Genomic DNA, 15091 nt, shown 5'->3' with positions numbered 1-15091 from the left:
CAAATATCCCTTTGCCAATTCCACAAGAACAGCCTTAGCGAAAGGCTCCTTGAAGGGAAAGATGTAACTCTGTGAGATGAATTAACAGAACACAGAGCAGTTTCTCAGAAAGCTTCTTTCCAGTTTTGAACGGAAGATATTTCCTTTTTCACCATAGCCCTCTATGGGCTTCCAAATATCCCTTTGCCAATTCCACAAGAACAGCCTTAGCGAAAGGCTTCTTGAAGGGGAAGATGTAACTCTGTGAGATGAATGAACAGAACACAGAGCAGTTTCTCAGAAAGCTTCTTTCCAGTTTTGAACGGAAGATATTTCCTTTTTAACCATAGGCCTCTAAGGGCTTCCAAATATCCCTTTGCCAATTCCACAAGAACAGCCTTAGCGAAAGGCTTGTTGAAGGGAAAGTTGTAGCTCTGTGAGAGGAATTAACAGAACACAGAGCAGTTTCTCAGAAAGCTTCTTTCCAGTTTTGAACGGAAGATATTTCCTTTTTCACCATAGCCCTCTATGGGCTTCCAAATATCCCTTTGCCAATTCCACAAGAACAGCCTTAGCGAAAGGCTTCACGAAGGGGAAGATGTAACTCTTTGAGGTGAATGAACAGAACACAGAGCAGTTTCTCAGAAAGCTTCTTTCCAGTTTTGAACGGAAGATATTTCCTTTTTCACCATAGGCCTCTAAGGGCTTCCAAATATCCCTTTGCCAATTCCACAAGAACAGCCTTAGCGAAAGGCTTGTTGAAGGGAAAGTTGTAACTGTGTGAGATGAATTAACAGAACACAGAGCTGTTTCTCAGAAAGCTTCTTTCCAGTTTTGAACGGAAGATATTTCCTTTTTCACCATAGCCCTCTATGGGCTTCCAAATATCCCTTTGCCAATTCCACAAGAACAGCCTTAGCGAAAGGCTTCTTGAAGGGAAAGATGTAACTCTGTGAGAAGAATTAAGAGAACACAGAGCAGTTTCTCAGAAAGCTTCTTGCCAGTTTTGAACGGAAGATATTTCCTTTTTCACCATAGCCCTCTATGGGCTTCCAAATATCCCTTTGCCAATTCCACAAGAACAGCCTTAGCGAAAGGCTTCTTGAAGGGGAAGATGTAACTCTGTGAGATGAATGAACAGAACACAGAGCAGTTTCTCAGAAAGCTTCTTTCCAATTTTGAACGGAAGATATTTCCTTTTTCATCATAGGCCTCTAAGGGCTTCCAAATATCCCTTTGCCAATTCCACAAGAACAGCCTTAGCGAAAGGCTTGTTGAAGGGAAAGTTGTAACTGTGTGAGATGAATTAACAGAACACAGAGCTGTTTCTCAGAAAGCTTCTTTCCAGTTTTGAACGGAAGATATTTCCTTTTTCACCATAGCCCTCTATGGGCTTCCAAATATCCCTTTGCCAATTCCACAAGAACAGCCTTAGCGAAAGGCTTCTTGAAGGGAAAGATGTAACTCTGTGAGAAGAATTAAGAGAACACAGAGCAGTTTCTCAGAAAGCTTCTTGCCAGTTTTGAACGGAAGATATTTCCTTTTTCACCATAGCCCTCTATGGGCTTCCAAATATCCCTTTGCCAATTCCACAAGAATAGCCTTAGCGAAAGGCTGTTTGAAGGGAAAGATATAACTCTCTGTGATGAATTAACAGAACACAGAGCAGTTTCTCAGAAAGCTTCTTTCCAGTTTTGAACGGAAGATATTTCCTTTTTCACCATAGCCCTCTATGGGCTTCCAAATATCCCTTTGCCAATTCCACAAGAACAGCCTTAGCGAAAGGCTTCTTGAAGGGAAAGATGTAACTCTGTGAGAAGAATTAAGAGAACACAGAGCAGTTTCTCAGAAAGCTTCTTGCCAGTTTTGAACGGAAGATATTTCCTTTTTCACCATAGCCCTCTAAGGGCTTCCAAATATCCCTTTGCCAATTCCACAAGAAAAGCCTTAGCGAAACGCTTCTTGAAGGGAAAGATGTAACTCTGTGAGATGAATTAAGAGAACACAGAGCAGTTTCTCAGAAAGCTTCTTTCCACTTTTGAACGGAAGATATTTCCTTTTTCACCATAGCCCTCTATGGGCTTCCAAATATCCCTTTGCCAATTCCACAAGAACAGCCTTAGCGAAAGGCTCCTTGAAGGGAAAGATGTAACTCTGTGAGATGAATTAACAGAACACAGAGCAGTTTCTCAGAAAGCTTCTTTCCAGTTTTGAACGGAAGATATTTCCTTTTTCACCATAGCCCTCTATGGGCTTCCAAATATCCCTTTGCCAATTCCACAAGAACAGCCTTAGCGAAAGGCTTCTTGAAGGGGAAGATGTAACTCTGTGAGATGAATGAACAGAACACAGAGCAGTTTCTCAGAAAGCTTCTTTCCAGTTTTGAACGGAAGATATTTCCTTTTTCACCATAGGCCTCTAAGGGCTTCCAAATATCCCTTTGCCAATTCCACAAGAACAGCCTTAGCGAAAGGCTTGTTGAAGGGAAAGTTGTAGCTCTGTGAGAGGAATTAACAGAACACAGAGCAGTTTCTCAGAAAGCTTCTTTCCAGTTTTGAACGGAAGATATTTCCTTTTTCACCATAGCCCTCTATGGGCTTCCAAATATCCCTTTGCCAATTCCACAAGAACAGCCTTAGCGAAAGGCTTCACGAAGGGGAAGATGTAACTCTTTGAGGTGAATGAACAGAACACAGAGCAGTTTCTCAGAAAGCTTCTTTCCAGTTTTGAACGGAAGATATTTCCTTTTTCACCATAGGCCTCTAAGGGCTTCCAAATATCCCTTTGCCAATTCCACAAGAACAGCCTTAGCGAAAGGCTTGTTGAAGGGAAAGTTGTAACTGTGTGAGATGAATTAACAGAACACAGAGCTGTTTCTCAGAAAGCTTCTTTCCAGTTTTGAACGGAAGATATTTCCTTTTTCACCATAGCCCTCTATGGGCTTCCAAATATCCCTTTGCCAATTCCACAAGAACAGCCTTAGCGAAAGGCTTCTTGAAGGGAAAGATGTAACTCCGTGAGAAGAATTAAGAGAACACAGAGCAGTTTCTCAGAAAGCTTCTTGCCAGTTTTGAACGGAAGATATTTCCTTTTTCACCATAGCCCTCTATGGGCTTCCAAATATCCCTTTGCCAATTCCACAAGAACAGCCTTAGCGAAAGGCTTCTTGAAGGGGAAGATGTAACTCTGTGAGATGAATGAACAGAACACAGAGCAGTTTCTCAGAAAGCTTCTTTCCAATTTTGAACGGAAGATATTTCCTTTTTCATCATAGGCCTCTAAGGGCTTCCAAATATCCCTTTGCCAATTCCACAAGAACAGCCTTAGCGAAAGGCTTGTTGAAGGGAAAGTTGTAACTGTGTGAGATGAATTAACAGAACACAGAGCTGTTTCTCAGAAAGCTTCTTTCCAGTTTTGAACGGAAGATATTTCCTTTTTCACCATAGCCCTCTATGGGCTTCCAAATATCCCTTTGCCAATTCCACAAGAACAGCCTTAGCGAAAGGCTTCTTGAAGGGAAAGATGTAACTCTGTGAGAAGAATTAAGAGAACACAGAGCAGTTTCTCAGAAAGCTTCTTGCCAGTTTTGAACGGAAGATATTTCCTTTTTCACCATAGCCCTCTATGGGCTTCCAAATATCCCTTTGCCAATTCCACAAGAATAGCCTTAGCGAAAGGCTGTTTGAAGGGAAAGATATAACTCTCTGTGATGAATTAACAGAACACAGAGCAGTTTCTCAGAAAGCTTCTTTCCAGTTTTGAACGGAAGATATTTCCTTTTTCACCATAGCCCTCTATGGGCTTCCAAATATCCCTTTGCCAATTCCACAAGAACAGCCTTAGCGAAAGGCTTCTTGAAGGGAAAGATGTAACTCTGTGAGAAGAATTAAGAGAACACAGAGCAGTTTCTCAGAAAGCTTCTTGCCAGTTTTGAACGGAAGATATTTCCTTTTTCACCATAGCCCTCTAAGGGCTTCCAAATATCCCTTTGCCAATTCCACAAGAAAAGCCTTAGCGAAACGCTTCTTGAAGGGAAAGATGTAACTCTGTGAGATGAATTAAGAGAACACAGAGCAGTTTCTCAGAAAGCTTCTTTCCACTTTTGAACGGAAGATATTTCCTTTTTCACCATAGCCCTCTATGGGCTTCCAAATATCCCTTTGCCAATTCCACAAGAACAGCCTTAGCGAAAGGCTCCTTGAAGGGAAAGATGTAACTCTGTGAGATGAATTAACAGAACACAGAGCAGTTTCTCAGAAAGCTTCTTTCCAGTTTTGAACGGAAGATATTTCCTTTTTCACCATAGCCCTCTATGGGCTTCCAAATATCCCTTTGCCAATTCCACAAGAACAGCCTTAGCGAAAGGCTTCTTGAAGGGGAAGATGTAACTCTGTGAGATGAATGAACAGAACACAGAGCAGTTTCTCAGAAAGCTTCTTTCCAGTTTTGAACGGAAGATATTTCCTTTTTCACCATTGGCCTCTAAGGGCTTCCAAATATCCCTTTGCCAATTCCACAAGAACAGCCTTAGCGAAAGGCTTGTTGAAGGGAAAGTTGTAGCTCTGTGAGAGGAATTAACAGAACACAGAGCAGTTTCTCAGAAAGCTTCTTTCCAGTTTTGAACGGAAGATATTTCCTTTTTCACCATAGCCCTCTATGGGCTTCCAAATATCCCTTTGCCAATTCCACAAGAACAGCCTTAGCGAAAGGCTTCATGAAGGGGAAGATGTAACTCTGTGAGGTGAATGAACAGAACACAGAGCAGTTTCTCAGAAAGCTTCTTTCCAGTTTTGAACGGAAGATATTTCCTTTTTCACCATAGGCCTCTAAGGGCTTCCAAATATCCCTTTGCCAATTCCACAAGAACAGCCTTAGCGAAAGGCTTGTTGAAGGGAAAGTTGTAACTGTGTGAGATGAATTAACAGAACACAGAGCTGTTTCTCAGAAAGCTTCTTTCCAGTTTTGAACGGAAGATATTTCCTTTTTCACCATAGCCCTCTATGGGCTTCCAAATATCCCTTTGCCAATTCCACAAGAACAGCCTTAGCGAAAGGCTTCTTGAAGGGAAAGATGTAACTCTGTGAGAAGAATTAAGAGAACACAGAGCAGTTTCTCAGAAAGCTTCTTGCCAGTTTTGAACGGAAGATATTTCCTTTTTCACCATAGCCCTCTAAGGGCTTCCAAATATCCCTTTGCCAATTCCACAAGAAAAGCCTTAGCGAAACGCTTCTTGAAGGGAAAGATGTAACTCTGTGAGATGAATTAAGAGAACACAGAGCAGTTTCTCAGAAAGCTTCTTTCCAGTTTTGAACGGAAGATATTTCCCTTTTCACCATAGCCCTCTATGGGCTTCCAAATATCCCTTTGCCAATTCCACAAGAACAGCCTTAGCGACAGGCTTCTTGAAGTGAAAGATGTAACTCTGTGAGATGAATTAACAGAACACAGAGCAGTTACTCAGAAAGCTTCTTTCCACTTTTGAACGGAAGATATTTCCTTTTTCACCATAGCCCTCTATGGGCTTCCAAATATCCCTTTGCCAATTCCACAAGAACAGCCTTAGCGAAAGGCTTCTTGAAGGGAAAGATGTAACTCTGTGAGATGAATTAACAGAACACAGAGCCGTTTCTCAGAAAGCTTCTTTCCAGTTTTCAACGGAAGTTATTTCCTTTTTCACCATAACCCTCTATGGGCTTCCAAATATCCCTTTGCCAATTCCACAAGAACAGTATTAGCGAAAGGCTTCTTGAAGGGAAAGATGTAACTCTGTGAGATGAATTAACAGAACACAGAGCAGTTTCTCAGAAAGCTTCTTTCCAGTTTTGAACGGAAGATATTTCCTTTTTCACCTTAGGCCTCTATGGGCTTCCAAATATCCCTTTGCCAATTCCACAAGAACAGCCTTAGCGAAAGGATTTTTGAAGGGAAAGATGTAACTCTGTGAGATGAATTAACAGAACACAGAGCAGTTTCTCCGACAGCTTCTTTCCACTTTTGAAGGGAAGAGATTTCCTTTTTCACCATAGCCCTCTAAGGGCTTCCAAATATCCCTTTGCCAATTCCACAAGAAAAGCCTTAGCGAAAGGCTTCTTGAAGGGAAAGATGTAACTCTGTGAGATGAATTAAGAGAACACAGAGCAGTTTCTCAGAAAGCTTCTTTCCAGTTTTGAACGGAAGATATTTCCTTTTTCACCATAGCCCTCTATGGGCTTCCAAATATCCCTTTGCCAATTCCACAAGAATAGCCTTAGCGAAAGGCTGTTTGAAGGGAAAGATATAACTCTCTGTGATGAATTAACAGAACACAGAGCAGTTTCTCAGAATGCTTCTTTCCAGTTTTGAACGGAAGATATTTCCTTTTTCACCATAGCCCTCTATGGGCTTCCAAATATCCCTTTGCCAATTCCACAAGAACAGCCTTAGCGAAAGGCTTCTTGAAGGGAAAGATGTAACTCTGTGAGAAGAATTAAGAGAACACAGAGCAGTTTCTCAGAAAGCTTCTTGCCAGTTTTGAACGGAAGATATTTCCTTTTTCACCATAGCCCTCTAAGGGCTTCCAAATATCCCTTTGCCAATTCCACAAGAAAAGCCTTAGCGAAACGCTTCTTGAAGGGAAAGATGTAACTCTGTGAGATGAATTAAGAGAACACAGAGCAGTTTCTCAGAAAGCTTCTTTCCAGTTTTGAACGGAAGATATTTCCTTTTTCACCATAGCCCTCTATGGGCTTCCAAATATCCCTTTGCCAATTCCACAAGAACAGCCTTAGCGAAAGGCTCCTTGAAGGGAAAGATGTAACTCTGTGAGATGAATTAACAGAACACAGAGCAGTTTCTCAGAAAGCTTCTTTCCAGTTTTGAACGGAAGATATTTCCTTTTTCACCATAGCCCTCTATGGGCTTCCAAATATCCCTTTGCCAATTCCACAAGAACAGCCTTAGCGAAAGGCTTCTTGAAGGGGAAGATGTAACTCTGTGAGATGAATGAACAGAACACAGAGCAGTTTCTCAGAAAGCTTCTTTCCAGTTTTGAACGGAAGATATTTCCTTTTTCACCATAGGCCTCTAAGGGCTTCCAAATATCCCTTTGCCAATTCCACAAGAACAGCCTTAGCGAAAGGCTTGTTGAAGGGAAAGTTGTAGCTCTGTGAGAGGAATTAACAGAACACAGAGCAGTTTCTCAGAAAGCTTCTTTCCAGTTTTGAACGGAAGATATTTCCTTTTTCACCATAGCCCTCTATGGGCTTCCAAATATCCCTTTGCCAATTCCACAAGAACAGCCTTAGCGAAAGGCTTCATGAAGGGGAAGATGTAACTCTTTGAGGTGAATGAACAGAACACAGAGCAGTTTCTCAGAAAGCTTCTTTCCAGTTTTGAACGGAAGATATTTCCTTTTTCACCATAGGCCTCTAAGGGCTTCCAAATATCCCTTTGCCAATTCCACAAGAACAGCCTTAGCGAAAGGCTTGTTGAAGGGAAAGTTGTAACTGTGTGAGATGAATTAACAGAACACAGAGCTGTTTCTCAGAAAGCTTCTTTCCAGTTTTGAACGGAAGATATTTCCTTTTTCACCATAGCCCTCTATGGGCTTCCAAATATCCCTTTGCCAATTCCACAAGAACAGCCTTAGCGAAAGGCTTCTTGAAGGGAAAGATGTAACTCTGTGAGAAGAATTAAGAGAACACAGAGCAGTTTCTCAGAAAGCTTCTTGCCAGTTTTGAACGGAAGATATTTCCTTTTTCACCATAGCCCTCTATGGGCTTCCAAATATCCCTTTGCCAATTCCACAAGAACAGCCTTAGCGAAAGGCTTCTTGAAGGGGAAGATGTAACTCTGTGAGATGAATGAACAGAACACAGAGCAGTTTCTCAGAAAGCTTCTTTCCAATTTTGAACGGAAGATATTTCCTTTTTCATCATAGGCCTCTAAGGGCTTCCAAATATCCCTTTGCCAATTCCACAAGAACAGCCTTAGCGAAAGGCTTGTTGAAGGGAAAGTTGTAACTGTGTGAGATGAATTAACAGAACACAGAGCTGTTTCTCAGAAAGCTTCTTTCCAGTTTTGAACGGAAGATATTTCCTTTTTCACCATAGCCCTCTATGGGCTTCCAAATATCCCTTTGCCAATTCCACAAGAACAGCCTTAGCGAAAGGCTTCTTGAAGGGAAAGATGTAACTCTGTGAGAAGAATTAAGAGAACACAGAGCAGTTTCTCAGAAAGCTTCTTGCCAGTTTTGAACGGAAGATATTTCCTTTTTCACCATAGCCCTCTATGGGCTTCCAAATATCCCTTTGCCAATTCCACAAGAATAGCCTTAGCGAAAGGCTGTTTGAAGGGAAAGATATAACTCTCTGTGATGAATTAACAGAACACAGAGCAGTTTCTCAGAAAGCTTCTTTCCAGTTTTGAACGGAAGATATTTCCTTTTTCACCATAGCCCTCTATGGGCTTCCAAATATCCCTTTGCCAATTCCACAAGAACAGCCTTAGCGAAAGGCTTCTTGAAGGGAAAGATGTAACTCTGTGAGAAGAATTAAGAGAACACAGAGCAGTTTCTCAGAAAGCTTCTTGCCAGTTTTGAACGGAAGATATTTCCTTTTTCACCATAGCCCTCTAAGGGCTTCCAAATATCCCTTTGCCAATTCCACAAGAAAAGCCTTAGCGAAACGCTTCTTGAAGGGAAAGATGTAACTCTGTGAGATGAATTAAGAGAACACAGAGCAGTTTCTCAGAAAGCTTCTTTCCAGTTTTGAACGGAAGATATTTCCTTTTTCACCATAGCCCTCTATGGGCTTCCAAATATCCCTTTGCCAATTCCACAAGAACAGCCTTAGCGAAAGGCTCCTTGAAGGGAAAGATGTAACTCTGTGAGATGAATTAACAGAACACAGAGCAGTTTCTCAGAAAGCTTCTTTCCAGTTTTGAACGGAAGATATTTCCTTTTTCACCATAGCCCTCTATGGGCTTCCAAATATCCCTTTGCCAATTCCACAAGAACAGCCTTAGCGAAAGGCTTCTTGAAGGGGAAGATGTAACTCTGTGAGATGAATGAACAGAACACAGAGCAGTTTCTCAGAAAGCTTCTTTCCAGTTTTGAACGGAAGATATTTCCTTTTTCACCATAGGCCTCTAAGGGCTTCCAAATATCCCTTTGCCAATTCCACAAGAACAGCCTTAGCGAAAGGCTTGTTGAAGGGAAAGTTGTAGCTCTGTGAGAGGAATTAACAGAACACAGAGCAGTTTCTCAGAAAGCTTCTTTCCAGTTTTGAACGGAAGATATTTCCTTTTTCACCATAGCCCTCTATGGGCTTCCAAATATCCCTTTGCCAATTCCACAAGAACAGCCTTAGCGAAAGGCTTCATGAAGGGGAAGATGTAACTCTGTGAGGTGAATGAACAGAACACAGAGCAGTTTCTCAGAAAGCTTCTTTCCAGTTTTGAACGGAAGATATTTCCTTTTTCACCATAGGCCTCTAAGGGCTTCCAAATATCCCTTTGCCAATTCCACAAGAACAGCCTTAGCGAAAGGCTTCTTGAAGGGGAAGATGTAACTCTGTGAGATGAATGAACAGAACACAGAGCAGTTTCTCAGAAAGCTTCTTTCCAATTTTGAACGGAAGATATTTCCTTTTTCATCATAGGCCTCTAAGGGCTTCCAAATATCCCTTTGCCAATTCCACAAGAACAGCCTTAGCGAAAGTCTTGTTGAAGGGAAAGTTGTAACTGTGTGAGATGAATTAACAGAACACAGAGCTGTTTCTCAGAAAGCTTCTTTCCAGTTTTGAACGGAAGATATTTCCTTTTTCACCATAGCCCTCTATGGGCTTCCAAATATCCCTTTGCCAATTCCACAAGAACAGCCTTAGCGAAAGGCTTCTTGAAGGGAAAGATGTAACTCTGTGAGAAGAATTAAGAGAACACAGAGCAGTTTCTCAGAAAGCTTCTTGCCAGTTTTGAACGGAAGATATTTCCTTTTTCACCATAGCCCTCTAGGGGCTTCCAAATATCCCTTTGCCAATTCCACAAGAACAGCCTTAGCGAAAGGCTTCTTGAAGGGGAAGATGTAACTCTGTGAGATGAATGAACAGAACACAGAGCAGTTTCTCAGAAAGCTTCTTTCCAATTTTGAACGGAAGATATTTCCTTTTTCATCATAGGCCTCTAAGGGCTTCCAAATATCCCTTTGCCAATTCCACAAGAACAGCCTTAGCGAAAGGCTTGTTGAAGGGAAAGTTGTAACTGTGTGAGATGAATTAACAGAACACAGAGCAGTTTCTCAGAAAGCTTCTTTCCAGTTTTGAACGGAAGATATTTCCTTTTTCACCATAGCCCTCTATGGGCTTCCAAATATCCCTTTGCCAATTCCACAAGAACAGCCTTAGCGAAAGGCTTCTTGAAGGGAAAGATGTAACTCTGTGAGAAGAATTAAGAGAACACAGAGCAGTTTCTCAGAAAGCTTCTTGCCAGTTTTGAACGGAAGATATTTCCTTTTTCACCATAGCCCTCTATGGGCTTCCAAATATCCCTTTGCCAATTCCACAAGAATAGCCTTAGCGAAAGGCTGTTTGAAGGGAAAGATATAACTCTCTGTGATGAATTAACAGAACACAGAGCAGTTTCTCAGAAAGCTTCTTTCGAGTTTTGAACGGAAGATATTTCCTTTTTCACCATAGCCCTCTATGGGCTTCCAAATATCCCTTTGCCAATTCCACAAGAACAGCCTTAGCGAAAGGCTTCTTGAAGGGAAAGATGTAACTCTGTGAGAAGAATTAAGAGAACACAGAGCAGTTTCTCAGAAAGCTTCTTGCCAGTTTTGAACGGAAGATATTTCCTTTTTCACCATAGCCCTCTAAGGGCTTCCAAATATCCCTTTGCCAATTCCACAAGAAAAGCCTTAGCGAAACGCTTCTTGAAGGGAAAGATGTAACTCTGTGAGATGAATTAAGAGAACACAGAGCAGTTTCTCAGAAAGCTTCTTTCCAGTTTTGAACGGAAGATATTTCCTTTTTCACCATAGCCCTCTATGGGCTTCCAAATATCCCTTTGCCAATTCCACAAGAACAGCCTTAGCGAAAGGCTCCTTGAAGGGAAAGATGTAACTCTTTGAGATGAATTAACAGAACACAGAGCAGTTTCTCAGAAAGCTTCTTTCCAGTTTTGAACGGAAGATATTTCCTTTTTCACCATAGCCCTCTATGGGCTTCCAAATATCCCTTTGCCAATTCCACAAGAACAGCCTTAGCGAAAGGCTTCTTGAAGGGGAAGATGTAACTCTGTGAGATGAATGAACAGAACACAGAGCAGTTTCTCAGAAAGCTTCTTTCCAGTTTTGAACGGAAGATATTTCCTTTTTCACCATAGGCCTCTAAGGGCTTCCAAATATCCCTTTGCCAATTCCACAAGAACAGCCTTAGCGAAAGGCTTGTTGAAGGGAAAGTTGTAGCTCTGTGAGAGGAATTAACAGAACACAGAGCAGTTTCTCAGAAAGCTTCTTTCCAGTTTTGAACGGAAGATATTTCCTTTTTCACCATAGCCCTCTATGGGCTTCCAAATATCCCTTTGCCAATTCCACAAGAACCGCCTTAGCGAAAGGCTTCATGAAGGGGAAGATGTAACTCTGTGAGGTGAATGAACAGAACACAGAGCAGTTTCTCAGAAAGCTTCTTTCCAGTTTTGAACGGAAGATATTTCCTTTTTCACCATAGGCCTCTAAGGGCTTCCAAATATCCCTTGGCCAATTCCACAAGAACAGCCTTAGCGAAAGGCTTGTTGAAGGGAAAGTTGTAACTGTGTGAGATGAATTAACAGAACACAGAGCAGTTTCTCAGAAAGCTTCTTTCCAGTTTTGAACGGAAGATATTTCCTTTTTCACCATAGCCCTCTATGGGCTTCCAAATATCCCTTTGCCAATTCCACAAGAACAGCCTTAGCGAAAGGCTTCTTGAAGGGGAAGATGTAACTCTGTGAGATGAATGAACAGAACACAGAGCAGTTTCTCAGAAAGCTTCTTTCCAATTTTGAACGGAAGATATTTCCTTTTTCATCATAGGCCTCTAAGGGCTTCCAAATATCCCTTTGCCAATTCCACAAGAACAGCCTTAGCGAAACGCTTCTTAAAGGGAAAGATGTAACTCTGTGAGATGAATTAACAGAACACAGAGCAGTTTCTCAGAAAGCTTCTTTCCAGTTTTGAACGGAAGATATTTCCTTTTTCACCATAGCCCTCTAAGGGCTTCCAAATATCCCTTTGCCAATTCCACAAGAACAGCCTTAGCGAAAGGCTTCTTGAAGGGGAAGATGTAACTCTGTGAGATGAATGAACAGAACACAGAGCAGTTTCTCAGAAAGCTTCTTTCCAGTTTTGAACGGAAGATATTTCCTTTTTCACCATAGCCCTCTATGGGCTTCCAAATATCCCTTTGCCAATTCCACAAGAACAGCCTTAGCGAAAGGCTTCTTGAAGGGAAAGATGTAACTCTGTGAGAAGAATTAAGAGAACACAGAGCAGTTTCTCAGAAAGCTTCTTGCCAGTTTTGAACGGAAGATATTTCCTTTTTCACCATAGCCCTCTATGGGCTTCCAAATATCCCTTTGCCAATTCCACAAGAATAGCCTTAGCGAAAGGCTGTTTGAAGGGAAAGATATAACTCTCTGTGATGAATTAACAGAACACAGAGCAGTTTCTCAGAAAGCTTCTTTCCACTTTTGAACGGAAGATATTTCCTTTTTCACCATAGCCCTCTATGGGCTTCCAAATATCCCTTTGCCAATTCCACAAGAACAGCCTTAGCGAAAGGCTTCTTGAAGGGAAAGATGTAACTCTGTGAGAAGAATTAAGAGAACACAGAGCAGTTTCTCAGAAAGCTTCTTGCCAGTTTTGAACGGAAGATATTTCCTTTTTCACCATAGCCCTCTAAGGGCTTCCAAATATCCCTTTGCCAATTCCACAAGAAAAGCCTTAGCGAAACGCTTCTTGAAGGGAAAGATGTAACTCTGTGAGATGAATTAAGAGAACACAGAGCAGTTTCTCAGAAAGCTTCTTTCCAGTTTTGAACGGAAGATATTCCCTTTTTCACCATAGCCCTCTATGGGCTTCCAAATATCCCTTTGCCAATTCCACAAGAACAGCCTTAGCGAAAGGCTCCTTGAAGGGAAAGATGTAACTCTGTGAGATGAATTAACAGAACACAGAGCAGTTTCTCAGAAAGCTTCTTTCCAGTTTTGAACGGAAGATATTTCCTTTTTCACCATAGGCCTCTAAGGGCTTCCAAATATCCCTTTGCCAATTCCACAAGAACAGCCTTAGCGAAAGGCTTGTTGAAGGGAAAGTTGTAGCTCTGTGAGAGGAATTAACAGAACACAGAGCAGTTTCTCAGAAAGCTTCTTTCCAGTTTTGAACGGAAGATATTTCCTTTTTCACCATAGCCCTCTATGGGCTTCCAAATATCCCTTTGCCAATTCCACAAGAACAGCCTTAGCGAAAGGCTTCATGAAGGGGAAGATGTAACTCTGTGAGGTGAATGAACAGAACACAGAGCAGTTTCTCAGAAAGCTTCTTTCCAGTTTTGAACGGAAGATATTTCCTTTTTCACCATAGGCCTCTAAGGGCTTCCAAATATCCCTTTGCCTATTCCACAAGAACAGCCTTAGCGAAAGGCTTGTTGAAGGGAAAGTTGTAACTGTGTGAGATGAATTAACAGAACACAGAGCAGTTTCTCAGAAAGCTTCTTTCCAGTTTTGAACGGAAGATATTTCCTTTTTCACCATAGCCCTCTATGGGCTTCCAAATATCCCTTTGCCAATTCCACAAGAACAGCCTTAGCGAAAGGCTTCTTGAAGGGGAAGATGTAACTCTGTGAGATGAATGAACAGAACACAGAGCAGTTTCTCAGAAAGCTTCTTTCCAATTTTGAACGGAAGATATTTCCTTTTTCATCATAGGCCTCTAAGGGCTTCCAAATATCCCTTTGCCAATTCCACAAGAACAGCCTTAGCGAAAGGCTTGTTGAAGGGAAAGTTGTAACTGTGTGAGATGAATTAACAGAACACAGAGCTGTTTCTCAGAAAGCTTCTTTCCAGTTTTGAACGGAAGATATTTCCTTTTTCACCATAGCCCTCTATGGGCTTCCAAATATCCCTTTGCCAATTCCACAAGAACAGCCTTAGCGAATGGCTTCTTGAAGGGAAAGATGTAACTCTGTGAGAAGAATTAAGAGAACACAGAGCAGTTTCTCAGAAAGCTTCTTGCCAGTTTTGATCGGAAGATATTTCCTTTTTCACCATAGCCCTCTAAGGGCTTCCAAATATCCCTTTGCCAATTCCACAAGAAAAGCCTTAGCGAAACGCTTCTTGAAGGGAAAGATATAACTCTGTGAGATGAATTAAGAGAACACAGAGCAGTTTCTCAGAAAGCTTCTTTCCAGTTTTGAACGGAAGATATTTCCTTTTTCACCATAGCCCTCTATGGGCTTCCAAATATCCCTTTGCCAATTCCACAAGAACAGCCTTAGCGAAAGGCTCCTTGAAGGGACAGATGTAACTCTGTGAGATGAATTAACAGAACACAGAGCAGTTTCTCAGAAAGCTTCTTTCCAGTTTTGAACGGAAGATATTTCCTTTTTCACCATAGCCCTCTATGGGCTTCCAAATATCCCTTTTCCAATTCCACAAGAACAGCCTTAGCGAAAGGCTTCTTGAAGGGGAAGATGTAACTCTGTGAGATGAATGAACAGAACACAGAGCAGTTTCTCAGAAAGCTTCTTTCCAGTTTTGAACGGAAGATATTTCCTTTTTCACCATAGGCCTCTAAGGGCTTCCAAATATCCCTTTGCCAATTCCACAAGAACAGCCTTAGCGAAAGGCTTGTTGAAGGGAAAGTTGTAGCTCTGTGAGAGGAATTAACAGAACACAGAGCAGTTTCTCAGAAAGCTTCTTTCCAGTTTTGAACGGAAGATATTTCCTTTTTCACCATAGCCCTCTATGGGCTTCCAAATATCCCTTTGCCAATTCCACAAGAACAGCCTTAGCGAAAGGCTTCATGAAGGGGAAGATGTAACTCTGTGAGGTGAATGAACAGAACACAGAGCAGTTTCTCAGAAAGCTTCTTTCCAGTTTT

Source organism: Chlorocebus sabaeus, chromosome 5 (assembly GCF_047675955.1).
Source record: "Chlorocebus sabaeus isolate Y175 chromosome 5, mChlSab1.0.hap1, whole genome shotgun sequence".
Lineage (NCBI taxonomy): Eukaryota > Metazoa > Chordata > Mammalia > Primates > Cercopithecidae > Chlorocebus > Chlorocebus sabaeus.
This window is presented reverse-complemented; position numbering follows the sequence as displayed.